The sequence below is a fragment of the Carcharhinus amblyrhynchos genome, chromosome 14 (assembly GCF_965287045.1).
Source record: "Carcharhinus amblyrhynchos chromosome 14, sCarAmb.v2.hapA, whole genome shotgun sequence".
Taxonomy (NCBI): Eukaryota; Metazoa; Chordata; class Chondrichthyes; order Carcharhiniformes; family Carcharhinidae; genus Carcharhinus; species Carcharhinus amblyrhynchos.
Window position 1 is genome coordinate 80,302,629 of NC_137337.1, and position 13,089 is coordinate 80,315,717.

The window sequence follows — 13,089 nt, forward strand, 5'->3', positions numbered from 1 at the left end:
CTACAAACACACACACACACACACACACACAGAGCCCCCCACACACACACACACACACACACACACACAGAGCCCCTACACACACATACACACACACACACAGAGCCCCTACACACACATACACACACACACACACACATACACACACACACACACACACACAGCTCCTACACACACACACAGGGCCCCTACACAGACACAGACACACACACACACACACACACAGACACACACACACAGACACACACACACACCCTACACACACACACACACACACACACACACACATATCTTGTAGTATACTGGGAAGGCTGAATAAAGAGACTACACATTCCTTTCATTTAGCAGGATTCAGCAAGTAGAAACATAGAAACATAGAAGATAGGAGCAGGCGGAGGCCATTCAGCCCTTCGAGCCTGCTCTACCATTCATTACGATCATGGCTGATCATCCAACTCAATAGCCTAATCCTGCTTTCTCCCCATAACCTTTGATCCCAATCGTCCCAAATGCGAGATCTAGCCGCCTCTTGAATACAAAGCATGGAGCATGGTTTCAGAACCTTCACCCGCACAAGACAGCAGACAGATAAAAGTTACTCTGCTTTTATCACAAATCAGGTATGAGATTTTACAGACTCGCTCGTCCCGAAACCAAAAAATCTCACCCGAGGTCAATGGACTTTCCCATTGGCCGCCCCTCAGCTGCTCCGATTCCTGTGGCAGGCGAGCGGGTGGTAAAATTCCAGCCATCATCTACAACCTGTCTTCCAAAATTACTGTAAATCCTGGGAAATGCTGAAGTAATGAATCATTTAATAATAATTACATTAAATATCCCTCCCAACCGAGATGCAGGAAACTTTATAAGAAACCTTTGCTACCAATTCTCAACAACTAACAATCACATTTTTTGTCACAAAGGAACAACTGAACCCGACCCAAGTTTTGTCACCTCATGAACTATTTGGTGTCATTAACTGAAAAATCGATTGTGAATAATTATTGGATGTTGAATATCAAAGATATTCCAATGATGTATGCTGATTGGCCATGGTAAATTGCCCTTTGATGTCAGGGGGATTAGCAGGGTAAATACGTGGGGTCATGTGTTACAGCCTATGTTCCGAGGACCTGGATGGAATTGTTGTTGGTACAGGCTCGATAGGCCAAATGGCCTCCTTCTGGAGGGATTTTATAATTCTATGAACTATGAGATTTATTACTGTGGTTAATGTATTCTCTGGTAATAAGTTATGTGGATGGAGGTGATTGAATTATTTTTCCGCTGTAACGATTAGTATGAGAATAGACATTAATTTGTACATATCTCAGTGTTAGGGCCCGGATGAGGCTGAAGTAAAAAGGATCAGGTAAAGCCTGTGTTCGAAATGCAGAACAGGGAGAGTCAGAAATGGGGGGGGGAGAGTTAGCTTCACAGACTGGAACACAGAAAGGAAAAGAGACTCTCTCCCTTCTCCCCACCAAACCTAATTGATTCAGTGATATTGGATGAGGACATTAAATATTATTGGCCAGGACACTAAACAGAACTTTCTGATATTTTAAGGTGGTGTCATGATATTTTTTAGTTTAACTTCATATCGAAAAGATGTAAACTCTAAGAGTCCGTCACTCCCTGGAGATCAGCCATGATCATAATGAATGGCAGAGCAGGCTGGAAGGACCTCGTTTCTATGTTCCCCTCAATACAGGAGGTACTACAGTACAGTAAGCCCTGGAACTCCCTTCAGAACGACACCGTGGCTGTATTCACACTGCGTAGACTATAGCAGTTAAAGAAGCTCACATCCACCTTCTCAAGAGGAACTGGAGATGGACAACAAACGTTGACCTTGCCAGTGGGGTTCAGACCCATCAACAAATAAAAAGTGTGTTTCTTGACAAACTGTATTGATTCCCCCAGGCCTTTGCATTGGATAATGATTTCATTAACTGGAAACTATCTCCAGTGTATTTACTGAGCAGTTGCCTGCAATCTCCAATGGTTTAGTAACCTGGGGATGGAGTCAGAAAGTGGAGATTCAAGCAGCTTTGATCAGCTGCCCCTGAAATAATAAAAATGGATGAAAAGAGCTTTCACTCGCCATTATTTGTGCCAGGTGGATTCCTTTTAACCGAGACATTTTGTATTATAGTACAGAGGCAGTCAGTTCCTCAGGTGAACAGTTAACAGTACTTAATCCGAATTTAACAAGGTGTGAACAATTTAATGCATTGTCCACAATGGCCAGAGTGCTTAATCCCTTAACCGTGAAGGCTGCCTTTGTAACTGAATTCAAAGGTAATGAGAAATAATTATCATCATTTGCCCAATGTAGGTAGCAACTGGATAAGCAGTGACAATGTAGGTGGTGAGGACTGTTTTTGGTTTGACCTATGAACCATCAGCGTGTGATTCAGTTTAAAATCAGTAGTACACAGTCTCAGATTTCATTGTAAAATTATACTCAGTGACAGGGGCATTAATGTGTTACTTGAGCTCCAAATCACAACTGTTAGCCAAGGATAATCCATGCAGATTTTTTGTATTGCAGCAGAGTTCTTGGAAGCCCTGTTTAATTAGCAAATAGGCTTTCACTGAATAGTCACTTTCTCCGGCGGTCAATAAAAGTTAAAGGTCAAAGAAGGTTTTGCAGAATGGAACAGATTCACATCCCCTTGTGTGACTGCAATACCCAGGTGTGTTGTCGAATGTAGAAGCAGCAAACTGTGAATTAGACAAATCTTCCGTGTTGAGCATGGGGTCACAAATCACCAGGCTTTGACCAAGTCTCCTGGCCTTGGGAGGTTACTATTCAGTGATTTGACCAGTGAATTGAGAACAGTGAAATTTCTGTAAAGTGAAACTCATCTAACTGTGTATCAAAATAATTTTAAAATACCTCACTCAATGTTGCCAGTGGGATTCGCACCAAAATTGGCCGAGATGGGGTAAAATTCACTATTAAATGGCTTTCAGTTTGATCCACTTAATTGAGGTGACTTTCAGTGACACAGCAATTCAATTGAATGAAAATGGAAGAAAATTAAGTCTTGCATGAACTGAAAATGACAGAATGTGACTTGGAAACCAGAGACATACTGTACATCACTGGTAAAACAGGATACGTTAAAATGCTGGATAAAAACAAAGTATCACAGTGAAAAGGCATGGCAGCACAGTGGTTAGCACTGCTGCTTCACAGCTCCTGGGTCCTGGGTTCGATTCCTGGCTCGGGTCACCGTTTGTGTGGAGTTTGCACATTCTCCTTGTGTCTGCAAGGGTTTCCTCCGGGTGCTCCAGTTTCCTCCCACAGCCCAAAGATGTGCGGGTTAGGTTGATTGGCCAGGCTAAGAAATTGTCCCTTAGTGTCCAGGGATGTGTAGGTTAGAGGGATTAGTGGGTATAATATGTAGGGATATGGGGGTAGGGCCTGGGTGGGATTGTGTTCAGTGCAGACTCGATGAGCTGAAGTGCCTCTTTCTGCACTGTAGGATTCTATGATTCTACTGCAGATGCTGGAATCTGAAACCAAAAGAGATAAATCCTGGAAAATCTCAGTTGGTCTGGAGAGAAAAGAGCTGATGCTTCAGATCCAGATGAACTTTTGTCAAAGCTGAAGTTAAAATGCTTATAGCTGCTGAAGGTTTTTATGTACAAATCAAGTACAGATCTACAAAAGCGGCCCACAGTATATTTTCAAGTGAGCTAGGGGAAAAATGAGCTTCAGGCTTTTGATGACTATTTGTTCATGATGTGTGGGTATTGCTGGCTAGACCAGCATTTATTGTCCATTCCTAATTGCAAGGTGCTTGTGAGCCACCTTCCCGATGCGGCAGACATCATCAGGGCAGCACCCAGTGGGTTAGCACTGCTGCCTCACAGCACCAGGAAGCCAGGTTCAATTCCAGCCTTGGATCACTGGCTGTGTAGAGTTTGCACATTCTCTCTATGTTTGCATGGGTTTCCTCCGAGTGCTCCAATTTCCTCCCACAGTCCAAAAATGTGCTGGTTAGGTTGACTGGACATGCTAAATTGACCTTAGTGTCAGGGGGATTAGCAGGGTGATTACATGGGTTTGCAGGAATAGGGAACGGATGGGATTGTTATCTGTATAGGCTCGATGGACCAAATGGCCTCCTTCTGCACTGTAGGGATTCTATGATAAACCATTGCACCTACAGAGCTGCTAGAAAGGACTTTGGCCCAGTGACAATGAAGGAAAAGGGATATATTTGCATTTTAGGATGTTGAAAGACTAGGAGAGGACTCATGCATTTGCCGTCTATGTTTGTTTAGGGAATAAAGGTCATGCATTTGGAAGATACTGTCAAAGGAGCCTTGGTGAGCTGCTGCAATGCAACTTGTAGGTGGCTGACACTGCTGTTGCAATGCATCAATGGTGGAGAGATTGGATGTTGGAAGTGATGGATGGAATGTCAATCAAGTGGAGCTGCTTTGTCCTGGGTGGTGGTGAGCTTCTTGAATGTTATTGGGGCTGTACTCATCCAGGCAAGTGGAGAGTATTCCATCATACACCAACTTGTGCTGATGGTTAGCAGGCTTTGGGGAGTCAGGAAGTGAATTACTCGCCACAGGGTTCCCAACCTCTGATCTGCTTTTGTAGACACAATATTCATATAGCTCAGTTTCTTCTCAATGGTAATCTCCAAGGATATTACGATTGGGGATTCAGCGTTGGTAATGCTGTGAAATGTTATGAGGAGATGGTTAGATTCTCTCATGGTGGAGGTGCTGGTTGTTTGGTGCTTGTGTAGCACAAACGTTCCTTGCTACTTGTCAACTCAACTCTGAATGTTGTCCTGGCCTTGATGCAATTAGACACAGGCTGTTTCAGTGGTGTTGAAATGGCAAATGGGAAATTATAACACTGATTATAGAGCACTACTTCATTGAGGCATCCCTCTGCAGTATGTCATTCTTTTTGCAAACTTTAAGATTTTTTCTCACTTTAAGAAATTTCTATGTCCACATTTCTGCATCTTTTCATGACAAGCTAATAATGATTTTTCTGCACACTCCACATAGATGTTTCACCCTCACCATTTTCTGATTGGTTCTGATCTCTCGTATGATTAAGAATCTTAGCTATTTGATTTTCTTTTATCTCCAACTTCCCACTCTCATTCCCTCCACCTCTATTTGCCTATCCCTTTATAAAAGAATAACTATAACACCAATCAGTACCTCAGTTGGACCCAAAATTAGCTACTGTGACAGTATATAACACCATTACAAAATGCAGCAGATATTATACCTATAAGTTTCTATTTTCTGAAGCTGTTTCTGTCCAGAAATGGTGTAACTTTGTCAGAAAGATATTCAAACTGAGATTTATAATGCAGTTCCAGAAGAGCTAACAATAGGCACACCTTTGAAATGGTCCATTCATTTTTAATTTATTTTATGCAAAAAATTGCAACAAGATTCATGTTTATTGCAGATGTACTAACTACGTTTTCCTGACACAAATATCCTGGGAAGAGTTGGGGGAGATTGTAAAAATGTTGTTCAGAAAAGTATTTTATAAAATAATTTTGGAGTCCAAAGATATGCAAGTTAGGTGGATTGGCGGTGATAACTTGCCCCTTAGTATCTAGGGAGATTAACAGGGTAAGTATGTGGGGCTGTGGGGATAGACCAAGGGTAAGATTATTGTCAATACAGCCTTGATGAGCCAAATTGTCATCTTCTGCACTGTGGGTTTCTATGATTCTATGATTTTATTTCATAAGAATTTATGTCATTTTTGCCTGGTCCCAATATGTGTACAAGAGCTGTTGGTATCCTGCCCCTTTGTCAATGATATTTGGTCGCTGGCCTTTTATTTAGGTAGGTCACATTTTCAACAAAGTGTTAGAAAGGGGATTGTTGAAAACTTTAAGATTCTCATCCCTCCTTTATATACTGACTTCCAGTGTAAATTTTAACTCAGAAACTTGCAACCCACATACAAAATGAACACTTTCAACTTGAAATGCTGAATAAGTGGATTTTGCCCAAATTCCTAAACGCAGTTTAACTTTATTTTGGAATAAGCTTATATGTAAAGCTATTTTTGACAGAGTCTAGCTGATATTTAGATCAAACCCATCACTGTCAAACACTGCAGCAAATAACACAATTTATATTTGGGTGACAAACAGAAATAGCATTTAACATTTTTCAGAAAATTTGCCATTTTTCTGATTCAATCAGTGACAATTTTTAATACATCTCTAGCAATGATATCCAGAGCAGACACCCAGCTCTGAGAATCGGTGGGAATAATCCCACACTCTGGGTAAGAGACAACTCCATGTGTGGCCCTTGTGGCAGACTTGGCCCTTCTGGAATCAGTTTACTCAGCCATCAGAGGAAATCCAGCAGATGATAACTAAATTCTGAGGCTGAATTCCCATCATCTCCCATCAGAAAGATGTCAGCTATATCAGTGACCATCAATGACAAATTATTGGACTTGAACTTCCCTGCGGGAGCCCCTTTTAGAACTTTAGCCAAATACACACTTAGGTTCAGAAAAAAATGACTCTCTGCTGCTTAGAATATGAGTAATTTGAAATGGTGAGAGTAAAGGGTTAAAGGTCTATGCCAGCTGCTGATATTTGTGTGATTTTATTTTGCATTTATTTATCCCACAGACATTTTTACAGGTTTTTAAAGGTGTTCTTTTCAACAGCTGCTTTTATTTTGTTGTAAACACAAACCTCTTATGTGTAATCCCATGAGTCTCCCAATAGGAAACATTAAACATTCAGTGCAAATTACAAATACATTTGAAGATTTAATTAAACTGCATAGAAAACACGCATTATTTTTTCACTATTGAAACCAGTGAGTTGTGTGCAAAGTATATATTTTCCAGAATAGCTCAAATATCCAATAGCAGATACGGTGACGGGGGGTTGCAATACTGATCAATATTGGTTTTGCAACCAAAGCTTAGTCAGGGGGAGAACATGTCTTTGAAATTTGATTGAATTTTTCAAGGAGGTGACTAGTTGTGTAAATGAGGGCAGTACAGTTGATGAGGGCAGTGCAGTTGATGAGGGCAGTGCAGTAGATGAGGGCAGTGCAGTTGATGAGGGTAGTGCAGTTGATGAGGGCAGTGCAATTGATGAGTGCAGTACAGTTGATGAGGGCAGTACAGTTGATGAGGGCAGTGCAGTTGATGAGGGCAGTGCAGTTGATGAGGGCAGTGCAGTTGATGAGGGCAGTACAGTTGATGAGGGCAGTACAGTTGATGAGGGCAGTACAGTTGATGAGTGCAGTACAGTTGATGAGGGCAGTGCAGTTGATGAGGGCAGTGCAGTTGATGAGGGCAGTACAGTTGATGAGGGCAGTACAGTTGATGAGTGCAGTACAGTTGATGAGGGCAGTACAGTTGATGAGTGCAGTACAGTTGATGAGGGCAGTGCAGTTGATGAGGGCAGTGCAGTTGATGAGTGCAGTACAGTTGATGAGGGCAGTACAGTTGATGAGGGCAGTACAGTTGATGAGTGCAGTACAGTTGATGAGTGCAGTACAGTTGATGAGTGCAGTACAGTTGATGAGGGCAGTGCAGTTGATGAGGGCAGTGCAGTTGATGAGTGCAGTACAGTTGATGAGTGCAGTACAGTTGATGAGGGCAGTGCAGTTGATGAGGGCAGTGCAGTTGATGAGGGCAGTGCAGTTGATGAGTGCAGTACAGTTGATGAGTGCAGTACAGTTGATGAGGGCAGTACAGTTGATGAGGGCAGTACAGTTGATGAGTGCAGTACAGTTGATGAGTGCAGTACAGTTGATGAGGGCAGTGCAGTTGATGAGGGCAGTGCAGTTGATGAGGGCAGTACAGTTGATGAGTGCAGTACAGTTGATGAGGGCAGTGCAGTTGATGAGGGCAGTACAGTTGATGAGTGCAGTACAGTTGATGAGGGCAGTGCAGTTGATGAGGGCAGTACAGTTGATGAGTGCAGTACAGTTGATGAGGGCAGTGCAGTTGATGAGGGCAGTACAGTTGATGAGCTGTACAAGGTTATTGACAAGGTCCTGCATGGGAAATTGATCAAGAAGGTCATGGGATCCAGCACAATTTTCCAAATTGGATCCAAAATTGGTTTAGTGGCAGGAAGCAGAGGGTGATATTCGAAGGTTGTTTTTGTGACTGGAAGACTGTGTCCAGTGGTGTTCCACAGGGATTGGTGCCGAGTCACTTTTTGTTTGCAGTGTACATTAATGATCACTAAATTCTTAGATGACACAGAAATTGGTGATGTGGTGAATAGCGAGGAGGAAAGCCTTAGATTACAGGATGATATAGATGGGCTGGTCTGACAAGAGGACAACAGCAATTGGAATTTAACTCTTAAAAGTTTGAGGTGATATATTTTGGGAGGACTAACAAGGCAAGGAAAACACATTTTACAGTAGGACTCTAGGAAGTACAGAGAGCCAGATGGACATTGGGGTGTATGACCAAATAACAGTGAGGGCAGCAGGACAGGTAGATGAGTTGGTTAAGATGGCACCTGGAATACTTGCCTTTATTAGCCAAGGCACAGAGTATAAGAGCAGGGAGGTTATAATGGAGCTATACAAAATGCTGGTTAAGCCACAGCTAGAGTACTGCGTGCAGTTCTGGTTGCCACATTATAGGAAGGATGTGATTGGATTAGAGAGGGTGCGGAGGAGATCCCATGTATGGCACTGTTGTAAGTAACAAAAAATATCTCGCTTCTCCACACTCCCCGATGCCCCTAGCCGCAATTCCATGGCGGTACCATTCACTGGAACGTCCCAAATATCACCACCAATTAGTAAAATAACTAAATAAAGCAAGATTATTCTTTTATTCTGTTAAATTTTAAAGCTATTTTACACATACAGCCTTATCAAGTATCATTTACGAGAGTGAATCAACGTTATAAGGGGGCTTGGGATTACGGAATCTCACCATGTTGACATGGTCCGTATTGATGAACTGACTTCTGTCAATTCAGAGGGCCTGGCCAGCTGCTTTGCTGTGAGCTCTGAGTATGGTTGAGGATTGGGCAATGCAGGAAGGATATTCCTGTGAAATTTCAGGGGTCCCTTCCCAAAGTCAGGAAGAGGGGCCAAGTGTCCTCATTTCAATCCAGATGCCAGCAATAAAGAGGAGGGAGGGTGGAGCAAGAATTTAACTCTCCCCAATTTGGGTCCAAATTAATCAGTTAATAAGCCCATGTAAAGATTCACGGATAGTGATGAATAGAGCAATCAGAAAGAAATTGGAAGATGCTGACTATATAAAAACAGATAATAAGTTTCTACAAGTGTCCAAAAAGGAAAACAGTAAGGAATGTGAGCATTGGTCTTCTGGAATAAGGAATTAATAGCAGATAATAAAGAAATGGAAGATGAAATGAACAGATATTTTGCTTGTCTAGAGGATACAGAAACCATCTCAGGAATAGCTGTAAATCAGGGGCTGTAAGGGAGAGGGGAACTTAGTGAAATAACAATCACTAGAGAAGCTGTGCTGAACAAACTGATATAACTGTGGCCTGACAAGTCTCTGGGTCCAGACGGAATTCATCCTAGGATCTTTCAGTAGGCTAATGACATAGTAGATGTCTTGGTGCTAATTTTCCAAAATTTCCTAGTCTCTGGAAAGGTTCTATCAGAAGGGAGGGAAGCAGGAAACAGGAAACTGTCGGCCAGTTAATTTGACATCTGTCTTGGGGAGAGTGTTAGAATTGTTCATTAAGGATGTTATAGCTGGGCACTTAGAGAAACTCAAAGTACTCAGAAAGAGTCAGCATGGTTTTATGAAAGTGAAATAATGTTTAACCAACTTTTGGAATTCTTTGAAAAAGTAAGATAAATTGGGATTAAAGGAGAGCCTGTAGATGTGTTGTGCAGGATTTCCTGAAGATATTTGATAAGATAGCATATTACCAGGAATAGAAGATTGGCCAGCTGGCGGAAAACAGAGAGTATGTATAAATGGGTGCTTTTATTATTGACAGGATGTGGCGAGTAGAGTTCCACGGGGGTCTGTGCTGGGACCTCAACATTTTACAATTCAAAACAATGACTTAGATAAAAGCAGTGAAAGCATGGCAGCTAAATTTGCAGATGGCACAAAGCTAAATAGGAATGTATCTTGTGAGGAGAATATAAGGAGGTTGCAGATAGATATAAATAGATTGAGTGTGTGGGCAAAAATTTGGCAAGTGGAGAATAATGTGTGAAAATGTGAAGTTCTTCACTTTGACAGGAAGAATAAACAGAATATTGCTTAAATGGAGAATGGCTGCAGAATTCCAAGATACAAAAGGCTTTAGATCTGGGGATGGTACAGTGGCACAGTGCTTAGTACTGTTGCCTCACTATTCCACGATCCCAGGTTTGATTCTGGCTTTGGGTCACTGTCTTTGTGGAGACTGCACCTTCTCTCCTTGTCTGCGTGCGTTTTCTCCGGGTGCTCTGGTTTCCTCCCACACTCCAAAGATGTGTAGATTAGGTGGACTGGCCATGCTAAATTGCCCCTTGGTGTCCGAAGAGGTGCAGATTAGGGGGAATATAGGGTAAATACACGGGGTTATAGCGTCTGGGTAAGATGCTCTGTCGCGGACACAGTGTAGAATCGATCCTTCTGTATTGTGGGGATTCAATGATAGATGGTCCCAGAAGCTCTGGTTAAGGATTCATAGCCATGGACTGCATCATCTGAACAGGTAGCAGCAGAAGCATTAATGAAGTGACAGAGGTGGGAGGATGCATGGTTTCATTCAGTGTCAGTACAACAAGGTTTGTGTTCCATGGTACCACAGACATTGCCCCAGGAGTGAACCTTGGGAAAGTGTTGGGAGGACAGATTGCTGGATTGTTGTGACATTTTGCCAGCTCTTTAACACTGGTTAGCTGTGATGACAGCAGTCTGAGCTTCCATTGCAGCACTCAGACACTGATTGGCTCCTGCTGGCTTGCAATCAAAGCAGAGACATGGGTCATCAGATGCTGCAAAATGGGCAGCTCTGCCCGTCTGTTCATGGGGTTGACCACAACATACATATTGGGAAGGATGGCCTTCAGCTCTTTGACGTTGACTGCAGACTTTCTGGCCATCAATGCCAATGCATCAAGTATTTCACTATTTATACTCATCAACCCTCTTTCACAGGTGACCACAATGAAGCATTATCTCAGTCCCCTGCAGCAGGATTTGTGTGAGGCCTCATCCCCTGTGAGCTGGTCCCTCCCTGACTGCAGAATACTCCTCAACACAGGCAAATCCCACCACTAAACTTTAAACAGTGCAGGCTGGCTTTAACACAGAGTCGCCTCTCACAGTACTGCACCACAGAGCATGAGCACTTCACGATCACTGCGACTGTGCGTAGGGTTATGAATATTGAGGCCACAATCTTGTTTTGTATTTTTTTTACAAACGCAGTCTGCAGAGCCTCAGAGTCTCCAGTCCAGAGCAACAAACCACATCTCTTGAGAAAGGCTTTACTTGAACTTTGTTCTTTTTTTCCCCAATGAATTAACCGATTGTGGCAAAAATATTTGGGAAAATTCTTACTCTACTTCTCAAGGGGAATAGGATTTTGGCAATGTGTGAATCAGTTTATTCAGATTCAAATACTGCAAACAAGAAATAAATATTTCAGCATTTCAATTCAATATTGAGAGGCAAATTAAAGCACTGGAAACTTGCAAAAGGCTATTTGAAGGTCAGGTTTTAAATTGGGCAGGTTAGTAGTTGTTGGTGAAAATGTGGTTTAATAAATAACATGGTTTGTTTTTGGGGCCAAAATGAAACCTTTTAAAAGTGAATTGTTGAAGGTAATTGCTCGTATCAGGTTACTCGTTTCCCTCCTTTGAGCTGGTCATGTTTTTCACCTGTTTTTGTTTCATTGGCTCTGCTTTTCTTGACTACCTGGTTTGTTATTTAGCCACACTATCCTAGTGGGAAACGCATCACTCTATACTCACTGTCCTCTGATTGTATTCCTGTACGTACCTCCCCCTGTCATAAGGATGGACAATAAATGCTGGCCTAGCCAGCCACACCATCATCCCAGAAATTCATAAAAAAAAACATTCTCAATTAAACAACATGAAATCTGACACTGGACAATCGGAAATAGCAGGAGCTGACCATGTCTGTTTCCTCGGCACCCTTCACAGGCGCTTGTGGAATAATGTGACTGAGACCAGCATGACATGTATTTTGCCTCCCCAATGTGTATGCCCCACCAGAACAGACACCTTCAGATGAAATTAGTAGATGGGACTGGCCAATGAAGACTTGATGAAGTATATTTAAGGAGGTATCTCACAAATGGAACCCTGCCTGGACTGAAACAGAAGAGGTTGGAGTCATAGAGGTCTACAGCAAAACAAAGGCTCTTCGGCCCATCGCCCCTGCGCCAGTCAAACACAACCACCTAACTATTCCAATCCTGTTTTCCAGCACTTGTCCCCGATGAGCTGGGGCTGGCAGCAGAATCTTGATGCTCTTTGTCCCACACAGGACTAGAGGAACTAAATCCTTTCTAAAAGAAGGGTCAAGTTTTATGGGTTAAAACTGCTGTGTTGGTTACTGCAATTTAATTAAGAGCATTGATGAGAAAAATGAGAAATGACGAACTATCATCCGCAATTTAAAATAAATAAGTTAATAAATAATAAAATAACTTAATAAAAGGATCCTAATTTATCTGTAGTTTATGGCAGTATCTTTGTGTTCTTGTCACATAGAGCAGACAGCCCTTCCACTTTGCATTGTCTACCTATTACATCAATATCACAGATACCCCAAAGTCCACATACACCCACATCTAAAAGCAAATGGAACTGACTGTATTAAACATGTGTAACAACATAATTTTAGTTTTAAAACATTTTTGAAGCAAAAGAAAATGAAAGATAATGATAAATGTTATTCCAGAAGATGAAGTAATTGTGTTTAAAGTGCATTTCATGAAGGAGTCATTTAATTTGATTGTATAATGTTGAAGATTTTGTAATCTTTTCATATTTAAAATGTATTTCTGAATTTCATTTTGGCAATGAGTTTTATAGTGGTTGGAGAGT

The 13,089-nt window shown here is 41.9% G+C and overlaps 1 protein-coding gene across 1 annotated transcript in view; it reads right to left on the reverse strand.

Moving 5' to 3' along the window:
* prkd1 (protein kinase D1) overlaps positions 1 to 13,089 on the reverse strand; it is a 241,337-nt gene that overhangs the window by 50,270 nt on the left and 177,978 nt on the right. The gene's annotated exons all lie outside the window — the stretch shown is intronic.